Genomic DNA, 14,162 nt, shown 5'->3' on the forward strand with positions numbered 1-14,162 from the left:
TCCTCGTTATGTCCTATTTAAGCCCATATACACCATTGATAACCCAAGGTATACGAGTATTATGAGGTTGTGCACACGTACGCTGTCACCACAGCTCAATGAATGTTCCGAATGACCTATCCAGAGGTCATAAAGATCCTCGGTAACTATCTAGAGGTCATAAAGATCCTCGGTAACTATCCAGAGGTCATAAAGATCCTCGGTAACTATCCAGAGGTCATAAAGATCCTCAGTAACTATCCAGAGGTCATAAAGATCCTCGATAACTATCCATATGTTCCTTAGAACATAGGTATACTATCCATATGTCTCGAAAGACATAGATAGTTCTTTGACTCTTGGCATGCAACTATACCTACAGTTCTCATAACTCATATCATGGGCATTGTCTTTTACCTTATTACATATTCACACATCATATCACATTTTTCTTTTCCTATAGCTCTTTATCACATGTTCATATGATCATCTTATCACCTATACCTTTTCATATAACCATTACATACATACATACATACATACATACATACATACATACATACATACATACATACATACATACATACATACATACATACATACATACATACATACATACATACATACATACATACATATATACATACATACATACATACATACATACATACATACATACATACATACATACATACATACATATACATACATACATACATACATACATACATACATACATACATACATACATACATACATACATACATACATACATACATGTCATCATTTATGTTTTTATCATACTCCTATAGTATTATCCTTCATCTCTTTTATCTCTTGTTCATTTTTCATCCAATAACTTATATAAATGTATATATATCACGTATACTAGTTCCTAGGTCCCATCACACTAGCATATTTTCATATATTTGTAATCACTAGTTTATTTTTCATATAATTCATGTCACCCTCATATGATTTCATATTCATATGCTATATTTCATATTCTTTCTTATGTCATTTCCATACTTCTATTTCATATTCTTATGAAATCATATTGATCATTTTAACTATTTCACATATTTAACACATTTATCTACATATTTACACAACTCATAATATATATATTGTAACATGTCATACATATGCTCATTCATACATATAAACCATAAAAAAAACACATCACACACACTTCATATACCTAATATAGATCTCGTAACTCATTCAATCCCATATGACACATACATTCATATATATAAGCTCTAATCTGGAAAATAGACTTACCACAATCTGCATAGTATATCCCATAATGCATATGGTATGAATTCATCATCTTTAATAATATTGAATGAATGTATCAAGATATTAAATCTAGATTATCGCAAGTCTAGAACTGAATATACTAATATAATCATGTTATGCATATGCACTCACCTAGATTTCTTTGTCTTTCCCTCGATTGATCCTACTGGTCGATGGTTCCAGAACTCGTTTAGGCTCAATATCTATATAGTAATTCATTGATACTTATCAGTATACTAGTTAGTATATTCTAAGCTATCATTCTTAGGCTAAAAGAAAAATCATTTTCATCTTTTAATGGAGGTATGCATCGATGCATTACACCATGCATCGATGCATAAATCTTATTCGATGTTTATATTTAATGGGGTGCATCGATGCACTCCTTATGCATCGATGCACTCCTTATGCATCGATGCATCGATGGCATTCGATGTTTTCTTTTTAAATTAATGCATCGATGCACTTCATGTGCATCGATGCACCTTAAACAATTTCTGGGATTTATCATTGATGCATCGGTGCACAATGAATGTGCATCGATGCACATTGCCCAGAATTGTCATTTTAGCACGGAAATCTCTTCTTAGTCTACTTAACACTTTATATTACCTCTCTTTTTATATCCTTAACTTACATACTCTTACTTAAACTACTTATTATTCATTCCATACTTCAAAACTTAGAAATCTGATTCTCCATGTAGAGTTTAAGAATCTAACCCAAATTCCAACATGTTCTAATTTGAATTCTAACACTTCATACCTCTTAGTTAGCTTAATGACAAGTCAAATTTCACTTCTAATTCTTATTAAGAACCCTATTCCAAAATTTCACTTTTCTACTTCCTTTCTTTAATTCTTCATACACTCCTCATCTTATGGTTTTAAGATAATCTAAGTTTTCCTTAAGCTTAGTTATCAACTAAGGATCAATAAGAAACCTTAAATTCATCAAGAATTTGATCACAAGAAAACTCACATTTAGCTTGGCTTCACGGTAGAGAAGGAGAAGGAAGAAGAAAGAAATATCCAGAACCTTGTTTCTCATAAGCTTACCACGTGGATTTAAATATCCTTAAAAAACATTTAATTTATTTCCTTGCCAAAAGACCCATTTGCCCCTTTAGTTCCCCATGCTTTGCTAATTGATCCTACACCAAATATTTCAATCAATTCCTTCAACTTTCAATTTATCTACTTTGATCAATAAATTTTAAAATTTCACAATTTAATCACTAACTCGGTATAGAGGATGTTACAAATCTCCCTCCCTTAAGAAAATTCGTCCTTGAATTTTCATTGTACGAACAGATGGGGATATTGAAGTCGCATATCTTCTTCACGTTCCCACGTGGCTTCTTCTACCTTGTGATTTCTCCAAAGAACCTTGACCAACGGAACTGTCTTACTTCTTAACTGTTTGACTTCATAAGCCAATATTCTCACTAGTTCTTCTTCATATGTCAGATCCGATTGGACTTCTACTTGTTCTTGTGCAATGATGTGCGAGGGATCGGACTTATATCTTCATAACATGGACACATGGAAGATGTTATGGATCTTCTCTATTTCTGGTGGCAAGGATAACTGATATGCCACGGGTCTTATCCTCTTAACAACTTCATATGGCCCAATGAATCTAGGACTTAACTTTCCTTTCCGACCAAAACATAATACTTTCTTCCAGGGAGATATTTTAAGGAAAACTTTATCTCCAACCTCGAACTCAATCTCTTTTCTTTTAAGATCAGAATAGGACTTTTGCCGATCATAGGCCACTTTGAGGTTATGCTAAATTCTCGAACTTTCTTTTCTATATCTTGAATTAAATCCGGACCAAGAAAACTTCTATCTTTGAGTTCATACCAATTTAATGGAGTACGAAATTTCTTCCCATATAACGCCTCATAAGGTGCCATTTTAATACTGGATTGATAACTATTATTGTAAGCGAACTCCGCCAGTGGTAAATATTTCTCCACGACCCTTTAAACTCAATAACACATGCTCGCAACATATCTTCTAATATTGAATAGTTCTCTCTGATTGCCCATCTGTCTGAGGGTGAAAGGTCGTACTAAGTTAAGGCGAGTTCCCAACGCTCCATGTAAAGCTTTCCAGAATCTAGAAGTGAATAGAGGGTCTCGATCAGAGACTATGGAAATAGGCACTCCGTGCAATCTAATAATTTCTCTAATATACAGCTCATCGTACTTTTCCATAGAGAAATCTGTTCTAACCGGAAAAATGTGCTGACTTAGTCAATCGATCAACAACTCCCCAGATTGATTCTCTTTTGTTCGGAGTCAAAGGTAATCCCGAAACAAAATCCATCGTAACATTTTCCCATTGCAATTTGTAATCAATGATTTCTTTCACTTCCCAAAGAACCCAATCCATTTCTAATACCTTATAACCATACCTAATCTCTTATTTCATCATTCTATAACTCAGAACACAACCCTAAACCTCTTCAAATGTTATTAAACATATACTTTACGAAATCAATCAATTTTTTCATAGCACTATCTACCATTTCCTTTCCCCATATCAACTTATAATTCACACTTTACACCCCTTTTTTCATTTAATTCCCTATATATATACTCCTTTATAAATCACTATCTCCTTACTTATCCCTTGAGGAATATCTCCATTAGATTAACAGAGAATTAAATTAACTGAATTTGAATGTAACACTTCTAATATATCTTGTTTACTTTAGCACTGTACCTTAATGGAATTGTCATTACATTATTTCTAAAATATGACTTCTAACTAAATTCTCAATTCTCTACCTATTCTCTACTCATATATGGTTATACAAGCTCAGATCAACTAATATCATAATCATTACTGTAAAATAGAAGATACCTGCTATTATCTCTGGATCCTCATTGTCTTCACTGATATTGAGATTATATACTCTAGCCGTAGAGCGTATTTCCTGTTAAGTAGAAAATTCTGTCTGACTTCTTCCTCTACCTCTACCCGTCATCTCTGGGATATCGAAGCAGATCGCTCCGACTGCACAGGCTTTCCTGTCCCCAATGAATAATCTCTCATGAAATGTCCTATTTCCCCACATCGGAAACAGGCTCCAGATTCAACTCTACATGCCCCACCATGATATCTCTCACAAATCTGACAGTGTCTCTGTTGTGCTCTTCCATCACAGACTTTCCTAATTGAGTCTGTCTAGCTCTCATCTATTTTGATCTCCTAGTAGAGGATACCACTGATTCAGACCTTACTTGGTATTGGAACCCAGAATCTCTACCTCTCTTGGGTGGTACAGAGCTCGACGAAGCCCCTGTTCTTTTGGAAGATTGAGCTTTTTGATCCCCAAACCACTCATTCTGAGCTCTTTCTAGAGCTTTAGCATGATTTACTACTTCCTGAAACGAGGACAAGTTCAAAACAATCAACATCTCTTTTAGCCTTGGTCGTAGTCCTTCAACAAACCATCACATGCTTCTTTCTCTGTCTGAATCAATTCGGCTGCGAATCGACTTAACTTGTTGAATTCACACTCATATTCATACACAGTGCGATTCAGCTGTTTCAAATTCAAGAATTCTTGCTTCATTTCCCTGATGAATTGATCTCCTATATACTTGTGCTTAAACTCTTCTAAAAACAAATACCATGTTTTCTGATCATTTGGAATCCTATGAATAACATTCGTCCACCAGAGTCTCGCTTGCCCACGGAGCAAGAGACCATCCCATCTAGTTTCTCCATATCAGAGCAGTGGAGTCCCTCTAACATGATCTTTACATCATTAAGCCAAAGGTCCGCAACAACAGGACCTTCTTCGCTTCACCTTTGAACTCTAGAGCTCCTAATCCCTTTAACTCTTTGGCTATATTAATCCTCTGCGTTGAGGATGCAAGAGTTTGGAAACGTGTCAAAATAGTGCCCAACGTCCTGAAGAATACATTTTGATCTTGTACAGGCACTCCAGAGGTTGCCTGTCCTTCACCTTGCCTGGCCAGGGCAGGTGAATTACTACTTTCAGCTAATCTATCATCTCTTGCTTCACCCCGAGAGCTATCTTATCCGGACATCTACTAAGAGATAACCAAATATTTCTATCAGCTAAACAACATACTCTTTACTCGTATCAGATCAGAAGTTATTACTACTGTGTTGGCATGAACACTTTTTAAGACACTATGGACTCCGGTTTATGCCGAGAATCGACTAAACCGTAGCTCTGATACCATTAAATGTAACACCCTCAACCCGTATCCGACCCGGATACAAATCTGAGGTGTCACATTGACTTTTCAAACTTTTAACTTTTAACGAAAACCAATGAAATTTAAAGCTTTTATTAAAATAACATTGTCATTGTACACGAGTTAACCAAAACAAGACAAAACTAATCAGAGCATTTGTAACTAACACTTTCTTACATGCCAACACACTACATACAACAAAATACCTACTATGACTTTCCTTCTGATCTGATCGCTGAGTGGAGATATGCTGATATGCAAATTCCTATTCTTGATTCTCCTGCTCTTCGAAACCTACGTGTAAAACACTTACACGCTAAGTCATAGACTTAGTGAGGCATAATTACATAATAAAGAATTACTAAAAATATAAACATGTCGTCTACTATCCAACCGTAATTATACTATCACACTATCATTTATTATACCACATATGAGACAATATAAATCATAATAATACCATATTAAGATACAATTATATACATCCTCGTTATGTCCTATTTAAGCCTATATACACCATTGAGAACCCAAGGTATACGAGTATTATGAGGTTGTGCACATGTATGTTGTCACCACAGCTCAATGAATGTTCCGAAAAACCTATCCAGAGGTCATAAAGATCCTCGGTAACTATCCAGAGGTCATAAAGATCCTCGGTAACTATCCAGAGGTCATAAAGATCCTCGGTAACTATCCAGAGGTCATAAAGACCCTCGGTAACTATCCATAGATCATAAAGATCCTCGGTAACTATCCATATGTTCCTTAGAACATAGGTATACTGTCCATATGTCTCGAAAGACATAGGTAGTTCTTTGACTCTTGGCATGCCAACTATACCTACAGTTCTCATAACTCATATCATGGGCATTGTCTTTTACCTTATTACATATTCACACATCATATCACATTTTTCTTTTCCTATAGCTCTTTATCATATGTTCATATGATCATCTTATCACCTATACCTTTTCATATAACCATTACATACATCCATACATACATACATACATACATACATGTCATCGTTTATGTTTTTATCATACTCCTATAGTATTATCCTTCATCTCTTTTATCTCTTGTTCATTTTTCATCCAATAACTTATATAAATGTATATATCACATATACTAGTTCCTAGGTCCCATCACACTAGCATATTTTCATATATTTGTAATCACGTAGTTTATTTTCATATATTCATGTCACCCCTCATATGATTTCATATTCATATGCTATATATTTCATATTCTTTCTTATCCTTTCCATACTTCTTATTTCATATTCTTATGAAATCATATTGATCATTTTAACTATTTCACATATTAACACATTTATCTACCTATTTACACAACTCATATAATATATATATACTGTAACATGTCAATACATATGCTCATTCATACATATAAACCATAAAAAAAACACATCACACACACTTCATATACCTAATATAGATATCTCGTAACTCATTCAATCCCATATGACACATACATTCATATATATAAGCTCTAATCTGGAAAATAGACTTACCAAAATCTGCATAGTATATCCCATAATGCATATGGTATGAATTCATATCATCTTTAATAATATTGAATGAATAATGTATCAAGATATTAAATCTAGACTTATCGCAAGTCTAGAACTGAATATACTAACATAATCATGTTATGCATATGCACTCACCTAGGTTTCTTTGTCTTTCCTCGATTGATCCTACTAGTCGATGGTTCCAGATCTCGTTTAGGCTCAGTATCCACATAGTAATTCATTGATACTTATCAGTATACTAGTTAGTATATTCTAAGCTATCATTCTTAGGCTAAAAGAAAAATCATTTTCATCTTTTAATGGAGGTATGCATCGATGCATTACACCATGCATCGATGCATAAATCTTATTCGATGTTTGTATTTAATGGGGTGCATCGATGCACTCCTTATGCATCGATGCATCGATGGCATTCGATGTTTTCTTTTAATTAATGCATCGATGCACTTCATGTGCATCGATGCACCTTAAAATTTCTGGGATTTTCATTGAGCATCGGTGCACAATGAATGTGCATCGATGCACATTGCCCAGAATTGTCATTTTAGCATGGAAATCTCTTCTTAGTATACTTAACACTTTATATTACCCATCTTTTATATCCTTAACTTACATACTCTTACTTAAACTACTTATTATTCATTCCATACTTTCAAAACTTAGAAATCCGATTCTCCATGTAGAGTTTAAGAATCTAACCCAAATTCCAACATGTTCTAATTTGAATTCTAACACTTCATACCTCTTAGTTAGCTTAATGACAAGTCAAATTTCACTTCTAATTCTTATTAGGAACCATATTCCAAAATTTCACTTTTCTACTTCCTTTCTTTAATTCTTCATACACTCCTCATCTTATGGTTTTAAGATAATCTAAGCTTTCCTTAAGCTTAGTTATCAACTAAGGATCAATAAGAAACCTTAATTCATCAAGAATGTGATCACAAAAAACTCACCTTTAGCTTGGCTTCATGGCAGAGAAGGAGAAGAAGAAAGAAATATCCAGAACCTTGTTTCTCTCATAACCTTACCACATGGATTTAAATATCCTTAAAAAAACATTTAATTTATTTCCTTGCCAAAAGACCCATTTGCCCCTTTAGTTCCCCATGCTTTGCTTATTGATCCTACACCAAATATTTCAATCAATTCCTTCACTTTCAATTTATCTACTTTGATCAATAAATTTTAAAATTTCACAATTTAATCACTGACCCGGTATAGAGGATGTTATAGTTCGTTTATTTATTAAATGAACGAACATGAACAAGTTATATTCCTTAATAAACGAACATGAACAAAAAAAAATTGTTCGTTTTATGTTAGTGTTCGTTTACTTATTAAATGAACGAACATGAACATACTTCCGTTCGTGTGCGTTCGGTTCGTTTACAGGCCTACCTAAAACTAAGAAAGATCTCGGATGATACTAGGAATAGACACTTGACCTGAATTTGATAAATTTAGTTAAATTTATAGTTGAATTTGTTTTAGGATAAAAGGAGAGTGAAACTGCAAGTGATGGGAATATGAAGGGTTTTATTAAAATTTTATTATTTATTAAGTATTTTTTTAAAATTATGATTTTAAATAAATTATATATTTTAAAAAAAATCATTTTTAATTATTGCTTAAAATATGAAAAAATTATCATAACAAAATTTTAATTATAACTGAAACGTCAAATAAAATACTAATTCTTAATTTAATATGCCGCATCTTCACCTCAACAACAATTAGAGAGCAACTAACAAATTTAAAAATATATTTATTTTATACTTTCGGAAATTCATTGATAAAAAAAATTAATTTGGCAATGTTTAGAGACCATCTGCTAACTTAACGAAAAGAAATATTGCAAAAGCTGAAATTCACAGCCTCTAAGGTTAATAAAATTGAACTAATCTCAAGAAATTTGTATTGAAGACTTACGCTAGACACTGCATGCAATTGATATTATGCATATAGACTGCCGAGGAAGACTTCAAATACAAAAAGGAGTCTGGAAAAAGGATTTAAAGATGGGCATTTCAGAACAATATTCCTTCACATATCCATCTCTATCTCTTGATATATTTAATCGATGACATCATGTTCTGCATTTTATTTGTTAACTCTGTTGTGCTGAAGCAATCGAGTTCTGATTCCATTTGTTTTAAACGGTTCTCAATCCGCCGCAAGCCTCGACAACGGCTCTGCAGATGTTTGAAAACTATCAACCTCTTGCTGCATTCCATTGATGCTACTTTGATATTTTATCCAATGCTATTTTTATTGCATCGATCTCTTGAGGGGGGTAAAGACAGGCTCCGATTTCATCGCTCTCTGCTCAACGCCTTGACATATCTTCAATAATTTCTCCAAAGAATTCACAAATTTACCATTGACATCTGGGTTTCTAGCTTAAGCATACCAGTGATAATGTGGATAAGTTCCTTTATAACAAGAAGTGTCTCAGACACGACCCCTTGAGCGAGTTGAGCAGCTTTCATTTCTTCGGGCGACAAGTCACTGCCTAGATCATCGTCACTTAAATCATCATCTTCAGGCTTGCTTTCAGCTTTGCTAGGAGTGTCATCAGAGATTCCATTTTAAAGGTTAGAGGAAGTGGGCTTGAACTCATTCATCTCACGAACAACATCCTTCAATGAAACAGCTACCTGTGTCATTGCATGCCCGATCGCTATCACGTTTGTGGTGGGGACCTTCTTAAGAGCAGAGCATGCCTCCCATACTGCTCCAACAAACTGAGGCATCGAAAGTTTCTTCTCCTTGTTGCGAGATCCTGCTAGAATTGAACAAAAATATTTGTCGCATTTCTTGATGGAAGAAATCAAAATAAATCACTTTGGATGACCATAAACAGATTTAGTTCAAAAAGAAAGCTGATGCACGCAAATAAGACCTCAGGAATATAGAATGCACCATTAGTACCGAATTATTTTTTCTTCTTTCTTTGAGATTGCAGTCATAATGCCTAATGAACTGCAAAACTAAAGAGACTGCAAACAGAAAACCTACTGCACATGAATAAATGTAAACAAGGGTCACAAAAGAATGACATTCACACTTTATGAAGTATCCGATCAATGACCATCACCCCATTGGTAATCAGATGATTGCATACTACATGAACTAACAAACCGGATAACATAGAAGTCCAAAACTAATAACGAAACACATAGCAAGAGAAGTATGAATAATTACTTATACATCAGGACATTGATTCAAACAAACAACTTCGAAAATGCTTTAAATATTGGCATAATTTAAAAGAAGGGGGGCAATATCCTGATAAGTACAAGTAACTCTTTTCTGATAGGGAAATTGTTAGATTTAGTAGTGATTCTCAAGTGTTCTGCACCACATTTTTCAACATCCCTTTAGAAAACACTATCCGTTATCACTACTGCCTCAATTCTCAAAGTTCAGTAAAGAAAGAAATGTTGCCAGACCAAGCCTAAAAGAATTAACTGTGGAACAATTCACCCTAGATTTTAATGCTTGTCGGGATTTAATATTATGATATGATATGCAGTTCTTTTTTTTTTCTTTTTTTTTTTTTGGCCGGGGGGGGGGAGTGGGGAACAAGTTTACCGTATAACGAGACATGTTCCTTCATTAACCTAAAACAGCAATCAACAACGTGCTTAACGGATTCGTGGATGCTTGATGATAGAGTTGCGCCAGAACCAACATTGCTTCCATGGGAGAGCAAAAGGAAGCCCTGCAGCGCATTGAAAAATGAATTCATGGTCTCCTCAACTTGTTTAGCATCAGGTGATTCCCCATTCCAAAGCATTCCCTGTTAAACAAATAGAAGAAGCAATCACTAATCTCAGTCAATCCAAAGTGCCACACAGAATTATGGTGGGAAAACAAAGAACCCATATGCCAATCAATTCATTTCCGAATGAAACAAAATATAATCTTGGAAATCACTAACAAAAAAAACACCATCTTGTCAAGCTTATATCATAGTTTATAGGTTGATGATTTGCAGATCATAATAATGCGGGGAAAACCCAGACCCAAAACAAAATTCATAAAGAAAGAAATATGGCGCACCGATAGTAGCTTGCTTGGAACTTGGTCACCAATCTGGATAACCTTAACCCACGCCACTTTCTCCATGGAAGGAGGAGCTTGATCCAACATCTAGTTATAATAGCGCTAAAAAAAGGTTCACAATAAGCACAAAATTATGAAGGATAGAAGAAGAAAGAACCTGTATGTTTCATGGATAGAATGAGATGGGCTGTGGGTGCCCGATTCAGCAGTTCTTTTTCTCCTTTTCCCATCACTGTCCCTTCTGATTCCTTAGGCTCCCCTAGCTATGAAAACCCTTTCTAGGGCTTATTATGCGGTATATTTGATTGTATTTCTCGAAAAATCACCGGTGATCGGTATATTTATCGATCTAATATCGGTCAGATTATATTTTTTGATCTAACACTGTAGTATAAGTGCGCTTCTGAACCGCGTTAGATGTTGATTTGGCACCACGTGGGGTATAGCGCGCCCCCTGTACTGCGCTATACGTTGACATGGGTTACACGTGTGTATAGCGCGGATCAGGGGTTGCGTTATACGCCACGTAGGGTGAATTATATTTAACGCGTCCCTAGTCCGTGTTATCTTTTATCTAAATAATTACATATAGCGCGGTGCAGGTACCACACCTTATATGATTATAATACCATCCTCCGCCGGTTAAGTTTCTTACATCTCTTCGCATCTCTCATCTCAACTTATAAATTAATACAACAATTCCGTTAACGAGTAATAATTCTGATAATCTTCTCATATTTAATTTAGAAGTTCGTGCGATTTCTCGTTATAAAGTAATTTTGTTATAATTTTTAATTATACTTATTGTTTATTATCATTATTGAAAAAATATTATAATAATTATTTTCAATTAATTTTTATGTTTGTAAAATTGAAAAGCAGAGCATACGTCGAAATAGTTTTGCGGTGCAGGTAATAATATAAAATTATATTATTTAATTATTTACGTTGATGTGTAAAAAAATTATTGTGTTATATTTTCGTTCATATATAATTTATTTAATCAGGTTTGTTTCAGTTATTTTTTTTACAGATATAATATTGCCGCACTTTTAAACTCAAGATGGTGCGACTTTCAACTATTTTTATTATGATGGTGAATTCGAGAAGATGAAACTGACATTGTTTTCGTATCAAATGAGCGTGTTAAAATATCATTCAAGAGAAACATAACTCTTGAGGAGCTGATAACGAAGATTTCGAGAAAGATTCATGTTGAAAGTAGTAGAAGAATCGTCGGTGCATACAGATTTCCAACATCATTGTTGCCAACAGATTTCCAACTCATTGTTGCCATTAACTTATACAGCGTTCGAACTTTCGAACAATGATGATGTTCAAATGATGGTTAAAGCTCAAAGTAATTATTCAGACGCCGCTATTGAGATGTATGCACATTTTGTTCAAGTGCGTACTGTTCGGGTCAATCATTAAGCTCCCACTATGGGCTGGCTGAACAAGTTGATCAAGTTGACCCCGACTACAGTAATGTGTAATGATTTTAATGCCATAATGGGGAGACATTCATCCGCAACTCCTCACGATATGTACCGAGGTGGGTCCACGAACAATCAGTATGGCAACACCGCGTCCAGTTCAAGGGGAAGACATTCATCTACAAATTTCTTTGACCTTAATATGGAGATGTCATCGACGCAACAATCTGTGCAGTTTTCCATTTGACACGATGGCTTCAAGCTCCAGGGGGAGGCATTCGACTGCGAGCTTTTCGATCTCAATGTCGATATGCCTTATAGTTCAAGGGGAAAACATGCAAGTAGTAGGTTATTCGACCTAAATGTGGAGCGCATGGAGACCATCATCTCCACCAGAAGAACTGCTTCGTGAGCCTGGTGCGGATGGTGTTGAGACCGAACTATTCATTCACCCAGAATCACCGTAATTCAACTTCGATGATGATGATGTAGATGAAGTTCCAGGAAATATGACACAAACTGACCCTCCTGCACATATGTATGAAGCTGATTATGGTGCAATGTACGGGCCAAAATTGCGGATATACCTCATCTCGGTACCAAGATCATCCCAACTTGGACTCAGAAATGATATGTCAAGCCATCATGCCCATGGTAAAAGCAAGCTCTCATATAGTTATTGCAGTGTTGATTTCAGCTATACAATCGCAGTATGGGTACACTGTCTCCTATAAAAAAGCTTGGTTGGCAAAACAAAATGCCATTGTCAAACTTCATGGCGAATGTGATACATCTTATAACGAACTTCCAGGTTGGTTTAGGTTGGTACGGACGTTGAATCCTGGGATAATTATGGATTTCGAAACCTCCTATGCATATCATAATGATCGAGTTCTTCGCGATCGAAGTCAATTCTACCGGGTTTTTTGGAGTTACCCACAGTGCGTTAATGTTGCCAAATACTGCAAGCCTGTAGTCCAGATCGACGGGACTTTCTTGTATGGAAAATACAAGCAAGTTTTATTATTGGCAGTTGTCCAAGATGGCAATCACAACATTCTTCCAGTTGCTTTTGCTCTTGTCGAAGGAGAAGATACAGATTCTTGAGCTTTTTTCCTCCAAAATTTACGTGCACATGTTATCACGAGGGAAAACATTTGTGTCATTTCAGATCGCGGAGCTGGGATCAAAGCAGCAATGGAGTCTTTGGGTCCAATGTGGCAACCACCCTTTGTCCAACATAGGTATTGTCTCTGAAACATTGATACGAACTATCATGGAAGGTACAAGAAGAATGATGAGCGTCAATTAATTGTGTGCATGGGTAAGTGAAAGCAAGTTAGTAAGTTATACATTTTTTGATCATTTTAATTTTGCAAAGAAAGCAAGTTAGTAAGTTATACATTTTTTGAACAGGTTACGAACTACTTTCTTGAACGTTTGAATCAATGCTTCAAGATTTGTGGGCGAAGAACGAGGAAGGATACGATTACATCAGCCTCATCGATAAAGAAATGTAGACAAACACATATGATGGTGGATATCGATATGGGCACATGACGACCAACTTGGTTGA

The 14,162-nt window shown here is 35.2% G+C and overlaps 1 pseudogene; it reads right to left on the bottom strand.

Annotated features, from left to right (window-relative positions):
- Positions 1-9,059: 9,059 nt before the first annotated feature.
- Positions 9,060-10,881, bottom strand: LOC120143289 (annotated as a pseudogene).
- Positions 10,882-14,162: the final 3,281 nt, after the last annotated feature.

Source organism: Hibiscus syriacus, unplaced genomic scaffold (assembly GCF_006381635.1).
Source record: "Hibiscus syriacus cultivar Baekdansim isolate YM2019G1 unplaced genomic scaffold, ASM638163v2 tig00110840_pilon, whole genome shotgun sequence".
In the NCBI taxonomy this organism is placed as follows: Eukaryota; Viridiplantae; Streptophyta; class Magnoliopsida; order Malvales; family Malvaceae; genus Hibiscus; species Hibiscus syriacus.